The sequence below is a fragment of the Misgurnus anguillicaudatus genome, chromosome 21 (assembly GCF_027580225.2).
Source record: "Misgurnus anguillicaudatus chromosome 21, ASM2758022v2, whole genome shotgun sequence".
Lineage (NCBI taxonomy): Eukaryota > Metazoa > Chordata > Actinopteri > Cypriniformes > Cobitidae > Misgurnus > Misgurnus anguillicaudatus.
Genome location: NC_073357.2, coordinates 64867633 through 64891054, shown reverse-complemented (window position 1 = coordinate 64891054; position 23422 = coordinate 64867633). Strand labels below are relative to the sequence as shown.

The 23422-nt window shown below is 39.8% G+C and overlaps 1 protein-coding gene across 9 annotated transcripts in view; it reads left to right on the top strand.

Moving 5' to 3' along the window:
• The window catches only part of nrxn2b (neurexin 2b), a 380291-nt gene that overhangs the window by 239625 nt on the left and 117244 nt on the right, over positions 1–23422 (top strand). The window lies entirely within an intron of this gene.

The window sequence follows — 23422 nt, the reverse complement described above, 5'->3', positions numbered from 1 at the left end:
TTTTCTTTCGTTGATTTATGTAACAAAATGTGTTGTTATGTGTACCTCCTAGGAAACAGTATAATGTTATTATAACGTTAGATGAACTCATATAAATTCATTCTTACCTCTCATACTAGTAATTAGGGTTAGGGTTAAGCACTAAACTAATCCTAATACTTAAACTTTTTAATAGAAATGTATGTTTCGAGAAAGCACACTTTTTGTGGAAAAAATGAAAGACACATAGGACCCTATTTTAATGATCTAAATGCATTGTCTAAACGTGCATGTCTGAATCCACTTTTGCTAATTTAACGATGGGAAAAATGGTTTGTGCGCCAAGCGCATGGTCGAAAAGGGTTGTTCCTATTCTTGTAATGAGTAATGGGTGTGTTTTGGGCATAACATGCAATAAACCAATGATAGTCTCATCTCTGATCCCCTTTAAAAGCCAGGTGCACACGATTCCTTATGTAGATGACGGAATTTGTAAAATAAAAACTAATGGAGGACGAAGACCACCAGTTTAAGATTGATGTTAAAGTCGCCATGAAACGTTGCCATGAAACGGAAGTAGCGATTGCCTTCTTTTCCCCGTGGTGACGTATATCTGAATGAAACGGCTTCTGGAATGAAATAAGGCAGAGCTGGATTTGAATTTGTCCATCGAGATCTGATTGGATCGTTTGAAGTTGGGTCGTGTTTCTAATTGCTAATCACTGCGATCTTCTCCCGGACCCCGCCCACCTGCCATACTTATGACCGTAAGTGAAGAGAGATCGTTTTGAGGAGGGGAGGAGATTTGCATTTTTGATTAAAGATTATGAGCACACATGATTTTTTGAAAAAATAATGAAGCTCACAGATCAGTCATTTGTTAATAATACATGAAAATGAAAAACTATATATATATATATATATATATATATATATATATATATATATATATATATATATATATATATATATATATATATATGGTTTTTCACTTCAATTTCATTGCGACTTTAAAAAATGTGTTGTTTTCATTTGTATTGAAATTGTTATTGTTTTGGTATTAAAACCTTTAAAAGTTGTTTTCTTTCAGTCATGGAAGTAAAACTAGCAGGCTTTTAATAACTGTAAATGTATGGATAGGAATGGGTAACTTGGGTCCTGAAGGGCCGGTGTCCTGCATACTAGAAACTTTTAGGAAGGTGTGCTGAGGCAAGTTGGAGCTAAACTCTGCAGGACACCGGCCCTCCAGGACTGAAATTGCCCATCCCTGGCCTACATGATCTGTGTTATCTCAAAAAATAATTTACAAATATGCCAGAAAAGGTTTGTACTCTAAAAATACTTTATTTGTAACAAACAGGAGATTTTACAAACGTGTAGAGAGCCGAAACATTTTAGCACTTGGACAGCGCCATGAGGGTTTTGAAAAGCATAGAGGTTTTCACCTCAGCATATCCACAGGTTCAGACTCATCATATACAATACATTTAAAAATAGATGCAATAATTGTATTTGTTTAAAGCAAAACATTTAATTACTTACCAGGCTACAGGTGAAGCAGCTCTTTACGCCTTCTAACGTCTCATAATCGATCCTCATTCATGTACAAGAGACTCAATAATAATCTTCTACATTTTAATCCTTTCATTTTTTCACATTTGTGTGCTGCTGTGCATCCCTGTGTGTGATAAGCAAATTCACATTGTTGTCCCGTTTATAGGTGCATATTACTGACACACTCATTAAATAACAAAAACAATATTGTGCCATAGACTTTAGACTTTAGAGCAGGTTTTTGTTGGTCAATGGCGTAGTCTATTTTAGCTGCCTCAAAATAGCAACGTGCCAACAATGCGCCTGAACACACCTCGTTTTCAGACCAGAACGCCCATGTGAGTGAAATTAGGTGCAAATGCATTTGCTATTTAACATGCGTTGAGTTGAAACTAGCAAAAGACACTTACGTTGCGCATTGCGCTGCATTGAGCCGGGTGTATGATAGAGCCCAAATCTGTAAAATAAACTATTAAAAGGATGTGATGATTACTTTAGTGATTGTCTGATGTCAACAGTGTTGAGAAAGTTCACTTTCTACATGAACTAGTTCAAAGTTCAGTTCAGGAATTTTAAAATGAACTAGTTCAGTTCATATTTTAAAATTTTGATCTAGTTTACAGTTCCAAAAATGAACTAATTTTTTTTTTTAAATGATTGCCATAATAGCCCATATAGAAATACAGACAGTTATTATTTGATCAGTTTTAACACTGAAGCTAAATGCATCAGATTTCATTTTCATATCTAACTTTAAATCCTTATCCAACCAGGGTTTACATTAGCATTGACTGTCTTTTAATTTTTGTATTTGCCTGCACGCACCTTGAAAGGCTAGCTGGGTGCCTAAAGGGGGTCGCACACCGGGGGAGATGCGCTGCGAGGCGTCGCATGTACCTGTATGACAACTCGCATGGAAATCGCACACCGCATGTTAAATAGTGTGAGCTCAGTCAGAAGATCCAGAATATGCGTTAGCAGCCTAAGTTAATCGTTAACGATTTAGGACAAATATGATGTTATTTAATGTTAAACTATGTGAGAGTTCATGAACTTTATGTAAACAATGCACTTGACAATGCCATAGTTACAGCAAGAACCTTCTGAACTTTCACCCAGAAATGGCGAAGGCATAGGACTGCTACTGGGGTTGCAATTGACCATTCTATTGAGTTTCACGTTTTGTCAGTATACGTTCTTTGTCTACTGTCCCAGACACCAACCCAACGCTTGGGTTACACAGATTAACTTGTCCAACACTGAAAATATACCTAATCAAATGATTCAAAAGACACCCAGCATCTGGGTAGAAAAAAATTATCCAACATTTTTAGAGTGTATCTGTTATATGTGATTTAATAGAAACAGACAGACAGACAAACAAACATACAGCCATACAGATAGATAAAATAGACAAACAGACAACCCTGTAATCACACAGTTGTGTTTCTGACTGCTGTGGAGGAAATCCAAAACAAACTATTTTACAATTTTTCTTCCAGACAAACAAACAATACAGAAAACTGAACAATTAAGACAGACAGAGAGAGACAGAAAGACAGACAGAAAGACAGACAGACAGACAGACAGACAGACAGAGATCAAATGAACCAGCAGAAAAAGAAAGAAAATAATGTAATGGAGAGAAAGATTGTCAGAGAATGTGTGATGGTGCTGGTCATCTGTCATGTTATATCCTGAGGAAAAACACAGAGAGAAGCAGTGATCTTTCTGTGAAGAATAACCTGAAATGTCTGTAAAAGGAGCATCGATCACCTTTAGGTCAATGTGAACACACAGCTGTTGCAATCATCCACATTACTGATGTGTTGCATGAATGTTTGATGAAGCCTCTAAAATATTCAGAGAGGTCAAACAGCGGTTATACAGTAAAAATACAAGCAGAAGAGCATTTAATGGAAAAAAGTAAAGAGCTTTTCCTTACAAGCTATAGTCTTTCTAAGCTCGGCCAGGACAAGTACGCAGCATGGCATCTGTGGCGTCAGGACAAAGAAGTATGGAGTGTGGCATCTGTTGTGTCAGGTTGTGACACCGTCACACAAGAAACATGTTGTACCGCTCATTTTATAAAATTGTATTGTGGTTTTATGTATATTTGAGTTTTAAATAGGTTTTACATGTTTTCTTAGCCATTTCATTCAATTTTATTTCTTTTGCTATTTTATGTGTTTGATGTTTATGTCTTTTATTTTGTTTGGGCTGCCTGTCATGCGAGTAATCACATGACAGGAAACGAGTGCCAGTATAAAAGCAGAAGAGCAGCAGAAGCACATTGTTAGCATATGCTAAAGCTAAACCTCTGTTGGATTGTGGAGTTTTATTGTGGACTTACCCTTCCAAAGACGTTTTGTGGATTACACTTTAGTTGTATATACACTGAAAGACACTTTAAATACTTGGACTTTTAGCACACTTGGACTTTTAGATTGTTTTAGGTTTGGTTTTTATATTCCTTTCTTTTAACAGTCTTGAGTTTTTTGTGTGTTGTTTTAAGTACCTTGTGTCTGTAAATACACTTATTTAAGTTGAATACACTTGTTTGTCTCATCATTTTAACTCTTTTAATCTCACACAGTAAAATCTGACCCCTTTTATATATTTTGTGACTTAACCAATAGGGCTGATTGTTACAAGGTCAGAGAAGTATGCAGTGCAGCATCAGAACCGAGAAGTATGCAGTGTGGCATCAGGACAGAGAAGTATGCAGTGTGGCATCAGGACAGAGAAGTATGCAGTGTGGCATCAGAACCGAGAAGTATGCAGTGTGGCATCAGAACCGAGAAGTATGCAGTGTGGCATCAGGACAGACAAGTATGCAGTGTGGCATCAGGACAGATAAGTATGCAGTGTGGCATCAGTCAATTCAATTCAATTTTATTTATATAGCGCTTTTCACAAGTGTTAATTGTTGCAAAGCAGCTTAACATGAGAAGATGTAGAGGAGAACACAGAAAATCAATAGATAATAAAAGAAGTAGAGAAAGCGGTTAAACCGTACAAGCGAGCATATTAATAAAGTAACGTATACTGTAAAGTGCTAAATTAAGCCAAAGTTGGCTGACTCTCCCTGGGATTAAAAACCCTCTAGGAAAAAAAACCCAATGGGAAAAAGTCCTAGAAGGACAAAAACCCTTGGGAGGAATTAATATATATTTATATATATATATATATATATATATATATATATAGAAACGGTAGGGAGAGGAGGCGGGTAAGCGAATTAAACTGGTTTAGCCGGTGGTCGTTGGTCGGGCATCGGCTGGTCATCACGTTGAAGGACAGCCAGTGGATCAGTGATGCAATGATCTTCACAGCAACCGGAACTGGGTCTGTTTGTCTCATGGTCCTCGTGGTTGAGGACGAGACAGGGAGAGAAAAACAGAATTCTATTAGCGTAGGGGCCGTTCGCATGCAATGCAAGTGTCAAACATTATAGTGGTTCAAGTCGGCTCGGTTCCAGACAGGCTAACTATTGCGGCATAAGTATATTACCCATATGAGGTATGTGAGTGCTTTGTTCTGGACAAACTAACTACTGCGGGAAATGTACATTTACTGGACATTTTATGTGAATGCTTTGTTAAAGAAGAATGTCTTAAGTTTAGATTTAAATTGATCGACTGTGTCTGATACTCGAACATTGTTTGGTAAATCATTCCAGAGCTTAGGGGCTAAGTAGGAAAAGGATCTACCACCTTTAGACACTTTTGATATTCTAGGGATAATTAAGTGACCAGAATTTTGTGAGCGCAGTTTACGTGATGGATTGTATTCTGATAGTAGTTCTTTAATATACGAAGGCGCTAGGTCATTTAAGGCTTTGTAGGTGATTAGTAATATTTTAAATTGTATACGATATTTAACTGGTAGCCAGTGTAAAGATGCCAGAATTGGACTGATGTGGTCATACTTTTTAGATCGAGTAAGCACTCTTGCGGCGGCGTTTTGAACCAGCTGTAGCTTGTTTACCTGATTTGCATGGCATCCCCCGAGTAACGAGTTACAATAGTCTATTCTAGAGGTCATAAAAGCATGTATAAGCTTTTCTGCGTCTGATGCAGACAGCATATGGCGTATTTTTGAGATATTTCTAAGATGGAAGAATGCTGTGCGGCAGATGTTGGCGATATGACTATCAAAAGATAGATTGCTGTCGAACATTACGCCTAAATTCTTAACCGTGGAAGATGGCACCACCGTGCAGCCATCTATGGGCAACTTGTAATCTGACATATTATGTTTGTAGCGATTCGGTTCAATAATAAGTATCTCTGTTTTATTGGAGTTTAGCATAAGAAAGTTTTGTGCCATCCAGTCCCTAATATCACTAATGCAGTCTGTTAGCTTAGAAAACTGGTGGGTTTCGCTAGGATGCGACGAGATGTAAAGCTGGGTATCATCCGCATAGCAGTGAAAACTTATGTTATGTTTCCTGATAATGTCTCCTAGAGGTAACATATATAACGAGAATAGGATAGGGCCTAAAACTGATCCCTGAGGTATGCCGTATTTAACGGGGGAGTGATATGACTCTTCCTCATTTACATAAACAAAGTGATATCGATTGGTTAGATACGATCTGAACCAGGCTAACGCCTGACCACTGATGCCAACATAGTTTTCTAGTCTATTGAGTAAGATTGTGTGATCTATTGTGTCAAAGGCTGCACTAAGGTCTAGTAATATAAGGATTGAGATTTCACCACGATCGGATGTTAATAGGAGGTCATTTGTAACTCTAAGCAGCGCTGTCTCTGTGCTATGGTGGGGCCTGAATCCTGATTGGAACTTTTCATATGTATTATTATTTTCTACGAATGTGCGTAGCTGGCTTGCCACTACTTTTTCTAATATTTTAGAAAGAAAAGGTAGATTTGAGATTGGTCTAAAGTTATTAAGATCTCCCTGGTCAAGGTTTTGCTTTTTAATGAGCGGTCTAATAACTGCTAGTTTGAAAGCTGTTGGAACGTATCCTAATTCTAGAGATGAGTTAAAGATATTAAGTACAGTGTCTGCCACTACATGAAATACCTCTTTTAGTAATTTTGTGGGAACGGGGTCTAGTATACAGGACGATGATTTGGATGACGTTACTAGTTTAGAGAGCTCTTCTATTGTAGTAGGATTAAATGACTCAAGATGTTCGTTTGGTAATCTAGTGGAAAATGTACTATTGGGTAGAGTGATGGCTGCTTGCATAGTTTCTATGTTTTCCCTAATAAACATAATTTTGTTAGTAAAGAAGTTCATGAAGTCGTCACTATTGTGTTGGAGTTTACTATTGGTTTCTGTTTGTTCTTTGTTTCTAGTCAGTTTCGCAACTGTGCTAAATAGAAAACGAGGGTTGTTATGATTTTCTTTAATAAGCGTACTGAGATAGGTAGATCTGGCAGTTTTAATAGCCTGTCTGTAGTGTTGAACACTCTCTTTCCATGCTGAACGCCATACCTCTAACTTTGTGCTTCGGTAGTTTCTTTCCATTTTTCTAGCTACTTTTTTAAGGGCTGCAGTATGATGGTCATACCATGGAGCTGGCGGTTTTTCTTTGATTCTCTTTTTTCGAATGGGAGCAACGGCATCCAACGTGCTAGAGCAGACGTTGTTCAGGTTTTCTATTATAATATCTAGATCTTCACGATTATCTGCTACATGTTTCATTTGGGACAGGTCTGGAAGAGTGCTAATAAAGCTATCTTTAGTGGTGGAAATTATTGTTCTGGCTAATCTGTAGCATGTTGTAGACTGAGCGGTCCTATCTAGAAGTATTGTGCATGACACAAGGCAATGGTCTGAAACGGCATCGCTCTGGGGTGATATTTCGATGTCATTAATATTGAGTCCGAGTGACAGAATTAAGTCTAGTGTGTGATTACGAGTATGCGTGGGCCCTGACACATTTTGTTTAATGCCGAGAGAATTTAGAACATCCATAAACGCACGTCCTAATGCATCTTTTGGATTATCCACATGGATATTAAAATCACCAACGATAAGAGCTTTATCTACAGTGACTGTAAGCTCAGATAGGAAGTCTGCTATTTCTTTAAGAAAATCTGTGTGGTGGCCTGGAGGCCTATATATGGTAGCTAAAATGAACGAAAGTCGTTTGTTGTTGCGATCAGTTATTTCCATATTTAACAGTATTATTTCAAACGAATTAAATTTTAGGTTGGATTTATGGTTTACTTTGAATATTTTATTGTATATTGTAGCTACACCACCCCCTCTCCCTATTAGACGAGGAACATGTTTATAATAATAGTCTTGTGGGGTGGATTCGTTTAAACTGGTGTAATCGTCTGCTTTAAGCCAGGTTTCTGTTAAACAGAGTGCATCTAAGTTTTGGTCAGTAATTATTTCATTGATAATTGGTTCTTTGTTGGTAAGTGATCTAATGTTAAGAAGGCCGAATTTTAACATTTGAGTTTCATCTGTTAATGTATTATGTTCTAGTTTTATGTTAATAAGATTTGTGCGAGACGAGGTAAACGGTGCTCTGTATTTATTTGTTCGAGGAACAGACACAGTCGAGATGTGTTGGTACTCTGTTAAAAAAGGCTCTATGTGCTGGGATATATGTGATCTTGACATGTCAAGGCAGCTAACAGACTGATGGGTAAGCCGATCTGTCTGTTTCCTGACCTGGGCCCTGGATAGTCAGACAATATCAAAAGTAAGACTATTGGTCAGATTTCTAGAGAGTATAGCACTTCCTTCCGGAGACGGATGGAGGCCATCTCTCTTTAGCAGGTCAGGTCTTCCCCGGAAATGCTTCCAATTGTCTATAAACCCTACGTTATGCTGAGGGCACCACTTTGACATCCAGCCATGAAGAGACACTAATCTACTGTAAGTTTCATCCCCCCGGTAGGCGGGGAGGGGACCAGAGCAAATTACATTGTCTGACATTGTTTTTGCAATTTCACACACCTCTTTAATAGTATCTTTGGTGATCTCCGACTGGCGGAGTCTGGTGTCATTCGTGCCGGCGTGAATAACAATCTTAGAAAACTTACGGTTAGCATTAGCCAGCACTTTAAGTTTGGATCTAATGTCAGACGCTCTGGCTCCCGGTATACAATCGACTATGGTGGCTGGTGCCTCAATGCCAACGTTCCTGAGTATAGAATCTCCAATAACCAGGGCACCTTTAACAGATGTCTCAGCCGGTGTATTGCTGAGTGGAGAAAATCTGTTTGATATTAAAACAGGAACGTGATTTGGATGCCGAATGCGACTAGGCCGCCTGACAGTCACCCAGTTAGTCAGCCGCCTTGACTCTGAAGTCGGAACCGAGCCATGTGTATTACGTTTAACACTAGGCGCACCCGAAACAGTGTTTGTAACATTAACATTAGCGGTCTTACTGTCCTCAACTAGCGTTCGGATGCGCGCTTCTAGTTCTGCAACCTTCTCCGTCAGCCTTACTACTTCAATACACTTAGCACATGTAAACCCCTCTATGCTGACGGAAGAAGCTAAACTGTACATGTGGCAAGTAGTGCAGGTTACAATGACAAGCGGAGTCTTACCGTTTTCATGCTGGGCGATGGCGTCTCCGTTCGCCAGACAGCGGTCCGTGAAGCTGCATCGAGATGGGTGCTCGCTCGTTGCGTGCCTCGGTCGTCTCCGGGTGCCTGGAGCCAGGGTGATGTGAGGCATGCTGTACCGCCTGGTGCTAATGCCGGGACACAACTCCTCCACAGCTTCCCGCTCTGGTGAGGAAAGGTCTGAAAAACATACATCGGATGAGTCCGCCATTAGATCGAAAAAGGCAGATTTACAGTAAACAGACAGTGAGCAAGTGCTAACTTCAACCGGCACGTTTGTTTATGCTAGTGGGCTATATGCTAGCACTAGGTGTTTACTAGTGATAGATCGTTTTACTTATTAATACTGTTCAAAAAATCGTCACGGTAAAGTATTCCTAAGATAAACTAGTACGTTATATTATATAGATAGGAACGAGATAGTAAGAAAATAGGATTTAGATTATGAACTCGACGGAGCTCCAATGCACGGAGCAGCGTTTCCTTGTTTGCTAATGCTACCGGGCTATATGCTAATACTGGGTGTTTAAATCGTTTCACTTATTGAAACTGTTGAATAATCGTCACGGTAAGGTATTCCTAAGATGAACTAGTAAGTTATATTATATAGATAGGAACAAGATAGTAAGAAAGTAAGATTTAGATGATGAACTCGGCGGAGCTCCGATAGCAGTGTTGCCTCTCTTGCGTCTCTCTCTTGCGTCTCTCTCTTGCGTCTCTCTCTTGCGTCTCTCTCTTCTTGCGACACTCATCAGGACAGACAAGTATGCTGTGTGGCATCAGAACAGATAAGTATGCAGTGTTGCATCAGGACAGATATGTATGCAGTGCGTCATCAGGACAGAGAAGTATGCAGTGCGTCATCAGGATAAAGAAGTATGCAGTGCGCCATCAGAGCCGAGAAGTATGCAGTGCGGCATCAGGACAGATAAGTATGCAGTGTGGCATCAGAACCGAGAAGTATGCAGTGTGGCATCAGGACAGACAAGTATGCAGTGTGGCATCAGAACTGAGAAGTATGCAGTGCGCCATCAGGATAAAGAAGTATGCAGTGTGGCATCAGAACCGAGAAGTATGCAGTGTGGCATCAGGACAGACAAGTATGCAGTGTGGCATCAGAACCGAGAAGTATGCAGTGTGGCATCAGGACAGACAAGTATGCAGTGTGGCATCAGAACTGACAAGTATGCAGTGTGGCATCAGGACAGACAAGTATGCAGTGTGGCATCAGGACAGACAAGTATGCAGTGTGGCATCAGGACAGACAAGTATGCAGTGCGGCATCAGGACAGACAAGTATGCAGTGTGGCATCAGAACCGAGAAGTATGCTGTGTGGCATCAGAACTGAGAAGTATGCAGTGTGGCATCAGAACCGAGAAGTATGCAGTGTGGCATCAGGACAGATAAGTATGCAGTGTGGCATCAGAACCGAGAAGTATGCAGTGTGGCATCAGGACAGAGAAATATGCAGTGTGGCATCAGGACAGACAAGTATGCAGTGTGGCATCAGAACCGAGAAGTATGCAGTATGGCATCAGGACAGAGAAGTATGCAGTGCGTCATCAGGACAGACAAGTATGCAGTGTGGCATCAGGACAGACAAGTATGCAGTGTGGCATCAGGACAGATAAGTATGCAGTGTGGCATCAGAACCGAGAAGTATGCAGTGCGGCATCAGGACAGACAAGTATGCTGTGTGGCATCAGAACAGATAAGTATGCAGTGTTGCATCAGGACAGATATGTATGCAGTGCGGCATCAGGGCAGATAAGTATGCAGTGCGCCATCAGAACCGAGAAGTATGCAGTGTGGCATCAGAACCGAGAAGTATGCTGTGTGGCATCAGAACCGAGAAGTATGCAGTGTGGCATCAGGACAGAGAAGTATGCAGTGCGTCATCAGGACAGAGAAGTATGCAGTGCGTCATCAGGATAAAGAAGTATGCAGTGCGCCATCAGAACCGAGAAGTATGCAGTGCGGCATCAGGACAGATAAGTATGCAGTGTGGCATCAGAACCGAGAAGTATGCAGTGTGGCATCAGAACCGAGAAGTATGCAGTGTGGCATCAGGACAGACAAGTATGCAGTGTGGCATCAGGACAGAGAAGTATGCAGTGTGGCATCAGGACAGAGAAGTATGCAGTATGGCATCAGGACAGATATGTATGCAGTGTGGCATCAGGACAGAGAAGTATGCAGTGCGGCATCAGAACCGAGAAGTATGCAGTGTGGCATCAGGGCAGATAAGTATGCAGTGTGGCATCAGAACCGAGAAGTATGCAGTGTGGCATCAGGACAGAGAAGTATGCAGTGTGGCATCAGGACAGACAAGTATGCAGTGTGGCATCAGGACAGACAAGTATGCAGTGTGGCATCAGGACAGATAAGTATGCAGTGTGGCATCAGAACCGAGAAGTATGCAGTGTGGCATCAGGACAGATATGTATGCAGTGCGGCATCAGGGCAGATAAGTATGCAGTGCGCCATCAGAACCGAGAAGTATGCAGTGTGGCATCAGAACCGAGAAGTATGCTGTGTGGCATCAGAACCGAGAAGTATGCAGTGTGGCATCAGGACAGAGAAGTATGCAGTGCGTCATCAGGACAGAGAAGTATGCAGTGCGTCATCAGGATAAAGAAGTATGCAGTGCGCCATCAGAACCGAGAAGTATGCAGTGTGGCATCAGGACAGACAAGTATGCAGTGTGGCATCAGAACCGAGAAGTATGCAGTGTGGCATCAGGACAGATAAGTATGCAGTGTGGCATCAGAACCGAGAAGTATGCAGTGTGGCATCAGGACAGAGAAGTATGCAGTGTGGCATCAGGACAGACAAGTATGCAGTGTGGCATCAGGACAGACAAGTATGCAGTGTGGCATCAGGACAGACAAGTATGCAGTGTGGCATCAGGACAGATAAGTATGCAGTGTGGCATCAGAACCGAGAAGTATGCAGTGTGGCATCAGAACCGAGAAGTATGCAGTGTGGCATCAGAACCGAGAAGTATGCAGTGTGGCATCAGGACAGAGAAGTATGCAGTGCGGCATCAGAACCGAGAAGTATGCAGTGTGGCATCAGGGCAGATAAGTATGCAGTGTGGCATCAGGGCAGATAAGTATGCAGTGTGGCATCAGGACAGAGAAGTATGCAGTGCAGCATCAGGACAGACAAGTATGCAGTGCGGCATCAGGACAGATAAGTATGCAGTGCGGCATCAGGACAGAGAAGTATGCAGTGCAGCATCTCTTTCTCTTTCTCTTTCTCTTTCTCTCTCTCTCTCTCTCTCTCTCTCTCTCTGTGTGTGTGTTCTTTATAAGAGCTGTGGGCTCAGCAGAGGTCAGAGCAATGCCGTCTCTTTGCTGTAATTATGAGCTGATCACACATCAGTATTCTGGATTTATGAGCGTTTTGGCGTGTTAGATGAGTTGCAGGCGCTCATCCGCTCAAGGACCGGGTGCAGGGATACAGCGGCACACACAGATGATGAATGTCAGGGGCTGGCGTGAGATTATAGCTTTACGCTTTGACGATTCTCTCCGAGGTCATTAAAGTTCATATTTCTCCATCAGATCAGGCTGTGATGGAGATCATCCCTAAAACACAGAGATGCTCAATACAAGAGTGTTTGTGTGTTAAATGGACTATCAAACACACACACAGACACACACTCTTGATAAGCCTGATAGACGCTGTATGACACTCATCATATCATGAGGATTCAACAAGGTTTGGGGTTCAGTCAAGCAGATCTGTTAGACATGCAAACACACAGTGACTCGGTATCATGCAGACAGCCACCCGAATCTGGTCAGATCATTTCACTATTAGTTTAATCAGTTTCACCCATCCAAAGCTCAGTGTAATTGAATCTCAGAAGCGCCCTGAACAAAATCGTTTTTTTTTTTTTTAACACAATTCCAGAGCGCCGCAGCCCGTTTGTCAATATGAGCAAATGGAAATAGATTGAGCCTGTGTTACTCCTTGAATCTGTGTGTAATGTCAGTTAACATCTCGCACCGGCTGTCCCCACAGGCTGCAGTGATGTGTTATGAGATGTCTTGTGCTGGTTATAAAGCGTCTGAATGAACCGCACTCTCCTGCATTCTAATAGCTAATTAGCACTTATTGGCGTCTTTTAAAATACTGCCTGACCTCTGTGGTAGCAATTGAAGGGGAAATTTGCTTTTAATGAGACAGTGAGTAGTTTAGTGCATTTGGAATTTGAACAGAAGCGAGGCTTTGAGACATCAATGCGCTGGAGCTGAAAATCAAGTTTCATTGTGGAGGAAACGTGGTCTCTTGTTATATCTGTGCTTTAGAGACAGCTGTCATGTGGTCTTGAGGGTTTTGAAAGATCTGGTCTGGACCTCTTGACGAGAAGCGGAACTCTGAATGAAGTCGGTTTGAAATTCATAATGGATGATGTGGAGGCAGAACAATCTCTTACTGCCGACGGCTTCGCTGGGGCTTTCAAACCCTTTAATTCTTCTGCAACAGACGGCTGGATGAATTTAGCTCGGACCCAAAGCGGAGTGAAGTAAACTAGAGTCAGACGCTTTAATGGTCTGTGACGGCAGCAGTACAAACTTCAGTCCATGTGTCTGCAAAAACCTTCACTTTTCTGAGTTTGCTTCAGCCACCATCAGAATCACATTCTGTCCAACAGAACTCATGACAAAACTGGCCTAGTTTATAAAGTAGAGATTTTTTTTTTTAAAGCAGATAACGTATGTTGGATAAAGTATCAAGCAGCTAAATGAGCAAAGGTATGTTTATAATATTAGGGTGTTTTTACACTGTGCTCATTTGCTGCGGATGAATGTTTTCGGTGTTGGTTAGGTTTTACATTCACTCAATTCTATCAAATTGAGTGTTAATCTTACATCATCACCAACATGCATGTACAAACACAACACGACTCAGCATATTTTTGTTTATTAATATGTTGGTGTTATCATGTAAGCAGAGAAAGCGTTGTGTTGTGTTGGTAATCGTGTGTTGTTGAAACTAACGATCCATGTCATTGGCTAAAACGCATATGCGGGTTACCGAGTCCAAGGTGCTTTCACATTCAGTTTCATTTTAGCCACCTATTTCAGGGAGTCTCAGGTTTGGTACACGCTCCCATAACAGTTTTCACATCACAAGTTTTTATGTAAACTCAAACTAAACTGCCAGTGTGACAACCCTCTTAGATTAAATGGATTTGGGCCCTCACTCATATAAGACTAAATGTAATCAAGTCACATCAAATCTATTTATGTAAGATTTTTTACAGTGTCGCAACATTTCAAAGCACCATTATGTGAAAAACTAAGAAAAGAAACAAAAAAAAAAAACGAGAAAATGATGATGTCATGTTATAATCTGATCAAATACATTTTCTTTAAATATCAGACATTTAGTCAATTATAAATAACTGTAATGATAAAAAACATATGTTGTATTTAACTAGACATGCCTAAAAGAAGAAAAGATATATTGTATAAGAGCAGGAGTTTTTTTTTCACATGAAGAATTTGCAACAATATCATAAACACGATATCACGTCATTAACATGTTAAGCCACATTCAGCAAAACCATGAAAATGACATGTCCACAATAATAAACTATTTGACCTATAGACAAATAGTGGTGGGCTATATAAGCTAAATCTTATATCCCTTCCGGTAGCGCCGTCATCTTAATTGCGTCCGCATTCAAGATGAGAACGTATGCAGTTTATGGAGGTTTCTCTGCTGCTGCTCTCTGCCCTCAGCCTCCGCATTTGTCATACGTAACATAATGTAACTAAAATGTTGTGGAACAAAATATTGTTCTGTTTCATTAAAAATATCTTATAAATGTCCCACAGCAGCCCAGAAAATCAACGGTCTCAAAGCCACAAGTCTAACAAAGTTTGATGTTTTTGCATTTGAGCTCAATATCTCAGAAAATGTAATTCTGTCTGTAAGAATCTGTCTTTTTTCTTTATCATGAGACATTTTGAAATATGTGCTGCTCCTAATGCCTCTGTTATCTTAACAATAAAGAATGTGGTATATAAAGCTATAGATACTATTTATTTACATCTGGTTATTACCAAGTCTATATGTGCAGAACTTTTTCTGTAAAGTTATAAAATATTAAGACATTTAAAATTAAATTAGAAACAGAGCATATTACAATGTCATTATGAAAAATGGATAAAACCCCCAAACTATTTACATGATAGATACTAGGAGACAGATTTACTATCAGGTTGTGCCAGTGCAAACCATCATTTTGTTGTGAAATAACGACTGTCTGGATTGACTCTGTGTATAATTGGTGCTGTAAAGGTGTGGTCTAGTTATTTTTGTGATTGATCTTATATTCATTTCTAAGAGTTTCCCTTTCAGACGCTAAATTTATGGGAGGAGATTATTGAAATGATTCACACAATGTGATTTACTAATGTTTGCACGTGCAATATTACTGTATTTGTGCCATTATATAACACAGAAAAAGCATGTCTCAAATCATTTTGTGCTTGAAATGGCTGCAATTATTGCTGATAGGAGATGCATCATAGAGATCAGTGAGCGTGTGGTACAAGGCAGAGGATTTTTTTAACACGTTAATGTTTATTTGGAATGCCAGATGAACATATTATTCAAAAATATTGTTTGCCAAGCCATTTTCTATTTGCTGGAGGAACTTAAAGAGGAGTTACTAGAAGTCATCTCACAATAACAGGTGGGAAGAGATGAGTTTTTAGTTGTTTTTTGAATGTTGCTAAAGATGTGGCTGACCGGACTCCTATAGGAAGATCATTCCACCAGCAGGGAGTAATGATGGAAAATCAACAGGAATGTGATTTGGTGCCCCTTTGTGAAGGTAACGCAAAGTGCCACTCATTTGTTGAACGTAAGGTTCTGGATAAGGGTGTATGAATGAATGAAGGTGTGAAAGTATGCCAGTGTGGTCCCAGCGAAAGTTCTTGTAAGTAGGAATATGACTTGTAGCTGACTTGTATGACTTGAGTAGGAATGACTTATAGCTGATGCGTGCTTCAATAGGTAGCCAGTGGAGAGAGAGATGAAGAGCAACGTTACTTGAGCCCTTTTGAGCTCTTAGAAGATGTTCTGAACTAACTGGAGTGGTTTAATGAACTGTACAAGAAGGCCAGCGAGAGGAGCATTGCAGTACTCCAGCCTGGAGATTACATGGGCCTGAATCAGAAATTGTGCAGCTTGTCTTGTTAAATATGGCCATATCTTCCTGATATTGCATAAGACAAAGTGGCATGACTGCATTGTCTTTGTAATGTTATAAAAGAAGGACAGTTCGTCATCAAAGACAACAGCTGAAGGTGGTGTTTTCTTCATCCAAGCCGAGATGTCTTCTTATCAGGCTTTACTGCTTGCTGCTATGGTGGTATCATCTGGGTGAAATTATGTGGTTTTCACACAGACATTCCGTAAAATACACGGGAAAGGCATCCGGGATTTTTCTGGGATCCTTATATTTTTTTATTCATTCACACTGCCATGATTACCTGGCATCTGATGGTCCCGGAAAGACACGTGACCTATTGAAAGTCCCGCCCTCTCTTCTACGCAGCGTCTGAAGTTTGCATATTATATATTATTTCAGTTTGCTGACATTTCTCGTCGTGAATGTTGTAAATCCCTCATTTTAAAGAGTTGAACCAACTTCATGTTACCATGACACGCGCGTCCTCACTACAGCACGTGCGTCATTGTTTATGCGTCTCATTTATCATTTCCTGATAACTGCATCAATATAGTTTGCAACATTTCTCGTGGTGAATGTTTATATGCATGTTATCTCTCGTTTTAAAGAGCTGAACCATAACTTTTGTTGTGATGATGCGCGCGTCCTCACTTCGACACGCCCATTATGGCATTCTTTCGGCTTCTTGTTCACACAGAGGGTTATCCGTGTATCTGACTATGTCCTCTTTCCGGCAACGATCCCAGAAGATTAACGGGACGAGTTTGTGTTCACACAGACACTTGTCTGGCAATTTTACGGGTATTTTCTGGGACCAAAGGTCTGTGTGAATGGGGTTTTAGAAGAAGATCTTTGTGTCATCCACATAACTGTGGTATGATAGGTCCTTTATGATGTTGTTTAGATAGAAAAAAGGAGTGGACCGAGCACTGATCCCTGAGGGACCCCAATGACCATCTGGTGAGCTGTGAACAGTGTGCCCCTTCATGACACTCTGAGGGATCTATTGTAGAGATAAGATCTAAACCATTGAGGAGGAGTATCTGTGATCCCTAGCGATGATAGGGTGGCTAGTAGGATCTGATGATTGATTATGTCAAAGGCTGCCGATAGGTCTAGTAAAATCAGAACTGAGGATTTTGATTCTGCCTTAGCTAGCCGTAAAGCTGTTGTGACCGCTAACAGCACCGTTTCGGTGGACTGGTTGTATTTGAAGCCTGACGGCTTGATTGTTCTAAGATAAACAGGAGGATAACTGATTAAAAACAGCTCTCTCAAGGGTTTTCGAAATGAACGGGAGAAGTGAGACGTCTTTAAGATTGAAGCGGGGCAATTACAAAAAGCTATATTAATACAATTTAGAAAACTCTAAGCTTAGCTAATGTCAGCAGTCTCACAGTAAGTAAGAAATCACCTGCAGAGAAATAACTGGCTTAAGTAACGCTTATTAAACAGTTATGTAAAAAAACCTCTTCAAGCCTTTTTAAAGATACATGAAAACATTTTCCTCTACTTTTTCCATTTTCCATGAACAATTGTGAAACACCTTCACACATTACATAAATGTAAAATAATAGTTTTAAACGTTTACATTTGCTTTGTTTGATCAACAACCCAGTAATAATAAAACACCTGAGATGAACAGGGTATCCCAGACGAAAAAATACAATGAGGAAGCACCATTTCTTATTTTCAGTCCATGACCCTCACAAAGCGCACACACACACACACACACACACACACACACACACACCTACAGGCGTGTTCTCTAGTTGGATTTGTTGATGAGGAAAAATGAGTGTGACATCGGCCATCGATTGCGCATTAATGGATTCACCCCTCCACCCCCATTCAGCACAAATGCATTGATTCTGTTTCTGTGTTACAACAAAGTAAAAGAAAGGTGAGAGATGTCAGTGAAGATGCAGCCACAGCGCCTCCCAACGAGCAACACATCACAGCAGAGATCACGCTTCACATCCACACCACAGCATCTAACCCGTAACACACGTCACTCAGAACACGCTTCATATACAGCGAATTCGTTCAAATGCACATGTGTGTGTGTGCTTGTGTGTGCGTGCTTGTGTGTGTTTGTTGCGAGCTCAATTGATCAGTAGGATAAATAAAGGAGAAAATGATGAATAGCAGTATTTTATTGTTGGACACTAAAAGTTAGTTTGAGTCATGAGATGAGACAGAGACATCTTTACTGTGAGATTATTGCTTTTGGGGAATCTGCCGTTTATCATCGCTCGCTGTCCGTCACTGATGTTTGTAGTCATAATTATAGAGTGAGAATAGTCTACAGTAAGTTTTTATGACACAATAGCTCTGTTCAAGACCTCAGATATGATATATAATATTGAATATAAGCTATTATCAATTATTAAATGATTCATTTAGTGTAAATGCGTTCTTAACCGGGTGTCTAGGGCCTGAACTGTAAATCTTTGGAGGTATACGAGAGCTTCAGTAATATACAGTACGTGCGCATGCTACATATGAGACTGAATTTACTCTGTGAGAATGCTTTTGTTATTCTGAATTCATCAGCCTTAAATCTGTGTAGAGAAATATAATGCACAGGAATGTTTTACTGTAAATCGTGGTGCAGTAAAAGCGTGCGCACACACACGAACCCTTTTGGCACAATAATGCTGTATCCTTCTTTGGCGTATATGAACATTTTGCTCAGCGAGGGGTAAAATTGAAAAGCTGTCTTATACAGTAGCTATTAAACAAACAGCGGCGTGTCAATAGCTCAAAAGCGTCTCCCGTCAGATGTGCCGTAACCATTTCTCAACTGCAGAATCTGCAGCCAGTGCAGCAGTTTGATTCGTTTTGTAGATGCGGGTTGTTAAACTCACATCAAAACATGAGGTTTCATTACATGTTTCATTGGAGACCATTAGTAGAAAAGCTAAAGATGGTGTTTGTTTGTAACGTTTATTTATTTGTGCACATGCATCTATGACATCACACAGTAATGAAGAGATGTGGGCCTGCCATCACTTAGGCTGCATTTACACTGCCTGTTTGAAGTGACTCAATTCAGATTTTTTCCACTCAAGTGGCACAGATCAGATATGATGTTTGTGACGTGTAAGCAGGAAAAAACACTTAAAATCTCATTTTCTCTGCTCGGTTTCTGGCCTCATTCACACGTAGAAATAAATCAGTTATGAATTGGATATACGCATTCCCGTCCGCAATGTAAGCGAACAGAATCAAGCTCTATAATTTTGTATAATCATTTTGTCTGTGTCCATTGCATATCGCAAAATTTGATTTCCTCTGGGGTTTAAGCTGTTCCGGGTCAGTACGTCTACCTTGAATTGTTTTGTCATAGTGTCAAATGTAAATGTTTTTCTCGTATGCGAGTCCATTTAAAAGATGATGTAAGTGGGTTGTCAAAAAAATCGCATGCAGCCAACAAATGGTAAGTGGGCTTTAAGATTTGCAGTGTTAATCCAGCCTTAGAGACAACATCCAAAAACAAGAGGTTGTTTCCCCTCAGTACTCGTCTGTACTCTTTACTCGATATACTCCTATCTGTAGCCTTCTTTGTGCTCTTCACGGGTTGCTTTACTGGCTGTTTCAGAGAGAGATGTCTGTGATCTGTTGGAAACCCGGGATTTCTCCTCCTATGCTCCTAGACTTTGGAATGCTCAGACTTTAAGTGTTTTTAAATATTATCGAAAGACTTGTTTTACCACATTGTACTTGACTTTGATTTGATTTTTGAGATCTTTACAAGTCAAACTGAGAATTAATCAAAATGGCATTTAGAGGAAAAACTACTAGTTTAACAGCTAGAGAGTCACTGGGCCCTATTTTAACAATTTAGGCGCATGGTCTAAAGCACACGGTCTAAACGGCGTGTTCGATTCCACTTTTACTAATTTAACAACGGGAAAAATGGTTTGTGCGCCAAGTGCACGACCTTAAAGGGTTGTTTCTATTCTCCTAATGAGTAATGGGTGTGTTTTGGCCTTAACGTGCAATAAACCAATGAGAGTCTCATCTCTCATCCCCTTTAAAAGCCAGTTGCGCCTGGTGCCATGCCAATTTCCCATTTAGAAAGCAGACTTTGTAAACTGAAAAACTAAGCGGAGGAAGAAGACCTCCAGTTTAAGATTGATATAAAAAAAATCTGTTGTTTTCATTTGTATTGAAATTTTTTGGTTGTTAAAACCTTTAAAAGTCATTTTCTTTCAATCATGGAAGTAAAATAAGTCGGCTTTTAATTGCTGTAAATGTATGGATAGCATCCATGATCTGTGTTAACACAAAAAATAATTTACAAATATGCAAGAAAAGGTTAAAAATATTTTATTTGTAACATACAGGAGATTTTACAAACGTGTGGAGAGCATTCAGCACTCGGACAGCGCTGTGTGTGTTTTGAAAAGCATTACTTAAAAATGTTTCTCATCTCAGCATATCCACAGGTAGAGAGTCATCATATACAATAAATCTGTGGGGTACCATTAAAAAAACATTTAAAAATAAATGCATTTGTTTAAAGCAAAACATTTAATTACTTATCAGGCTACAGGTGAAGCAGCTCTTTACGCCTTCTCATAATCGATCCTCATTTATGTCCAAGAGACTCAATCTTTTACACTTTCAACCTTTAATTTTTTAATCCAAAATTGGGTGCAAATGCTTAGAACATCATGGCGCTAAAAGTGAAAATGGTGATTGGGCCTTGTTGAAACAAGCAAAAGAAACTTGCGTCACGCATTGCGCTGCATTATGCCGGGTGTATGATAGAGCCCATGTCGTGATACCCACTGCTATAGATATTTTCAGCAGTAACAGCATAAACAAACGGCTTTTGTGGACTAAACGTAACTTCTGGTAGGCTTCCACATAGAATCAAGAACAACAGAGTCCTTATACAGTATTTTATTTTTGATAACCGTAATTCATATATCATATCGAACGCGTATCATTTACACAGAGTTAACGTTACTGTGTAAAATGAATGTATACAATGTGAGCTACAGGTCCTTGAATTTTTGCCTGGCTGCCAAACCTCTCCACACAGCAGTGATCCATGCTCGCCATCATCTTTAGCAAATCAAAACATTTTATTTTCAACAAGGTGTTTGTTTCAGAGATCAGTTTATTCACTAGCCAGACCAATGAATAAATAGACACCGGACGTTCGCATTGTCTATAAACCGTACATAAATCCTGACCAAATGGGATGTGGGGAATTAAAGGGATAGTTCAACTGAAAATGAAAATTCTCTCATCATTTACTCACCTTCATGTTTTTTCAAACCTGTATAAATGTCTTTGTTCTGATGAACACAACTGAAGATATTTTTAAAAGTATCTGTAACCCAGCAGATCTGGGACACCATTAGGGGGTTTGCACACCAACGCTTTTAAACGCAGCTGAAAACGGCAGGCAGACGCTGACTGTCAGCTTTTTCAGCTGAGCGTTTGGTTGCTGTGATACTTCTTCTTTCTTTATCAGTTGTTGAATGATGCGCTAGTTGGGCATGGAAAAAAAAAACGTCAGCCTGTCATGATCTTACCTGCCTGTTACAGTAACTCTCCTCACCTGACCAATCCTTGCTATCTTGTTTAGTTTTCCTATTTAAGGCCCCAGTGTGTTCTGTCCTGTGCTGAATTGTTTTGGTTTGTTTGACAATTCTGTCATTGTTGAGTCAAAGTCAAGTAGTCTCGTCAGTTATAGTCATCTATAAATAAAAAATAAATAAAAAAATCTGTTTGTAATGTCATTTTCCCCCACGTGGGCTTTTGTTTTACTTTGTTTAAATAAAACCTTTTGAGTTCAACATTTAAATGCACTTGACTCCCGTTCCTTACGAATCATGACAAATATATCCTCAATAGGATCAGCTATGTCTCTCTCTCTCTCTCTCTCTCTCTTTCTTCATATGACTTATCTTTACTAATGGACTGTAGATTTGGATATTATTCATATATATTCTTGACTGAACTTATCTTAAAACTACACTTTTTGACCAAGAAATTGTTGCATTAAGAAACGGCTATTCCGTCTATTGAGTTGTTATGACACTAAAAACAGCCAAAAGTGTTACCTATCATTCTGGCCTTTAAATCTGTGGCGGAAGAACGTAGTTCCCAAACAAAGAGGCTTTTTTTCTAGTTTTCTTTTTTCAAACGTGTGCTGTCGAACTGTTGTATAAAAGTCACTGCTGTGATTGCCTATATAGACCTATATCTCACTCCTACTCGAGCGATATTGCTTAAATAGTAAACTGACTCCAAAATTATTGAATGTCCTTTACCGATGATCCCTTCTGACGATTCTTATTTGGATTTTCTAAGTTGCAAAAAATTGTCTGTCTGGCTGGTTTGACAGAACACTGGCTTCCACATCACTCCCTAGATGTACACAAGTGGTTGTTTTAACTTAGATAGAGTGACATGAGTTTATATGCTTTCATGCGTATGTTTGTTGTAAAAAATGAAAAATGCAATAACAAAAAAACGTAAAATAGTAAATTAAATTGACTTTAAATAAAAAAAAATAGTAAACTGACAAGCAGCGTTAGTTATAACAGTGAGATCCTACTTTATTTACATATGAAGTTTATATCAGTACACTATAAACACAAACACTTGTATTTTATGACATCTTCTCCCGTCAACATTCATGGCTCAAAGTCCAGCTCGTGTCATCTTCATCTCCTGCTCTTCCATCTGTTGGTGTGCCATCTCAAAAACTCCCTGGATAACAAACTGAAAATGACACAGATGTATTGTTGTAGTCAGGCTTTTCTCTGTAAAACAATAACGCTGTGTCATTTTCTAGATCTCTGTGTAATTGGTCTGTAAATACACATACAGTATACCCAAGTATAAAGTTTGTATAAAAACTCCAAAATTCCAGAAAGCATGGATTTGGACTACTACACTTTACTATAATAAAACCATGGCACCTTTCCCAAGGGCTGACTCAAAAAAATCACAGAGATGATAAATATAACACAGAAACAAAATAAACATAAAGGATTGAGTCTTATGTAATATTCTGCATGATATTTTAAGTGTTTATTTTAAACTGTAGGTGCCAGGGTGACAATCTTT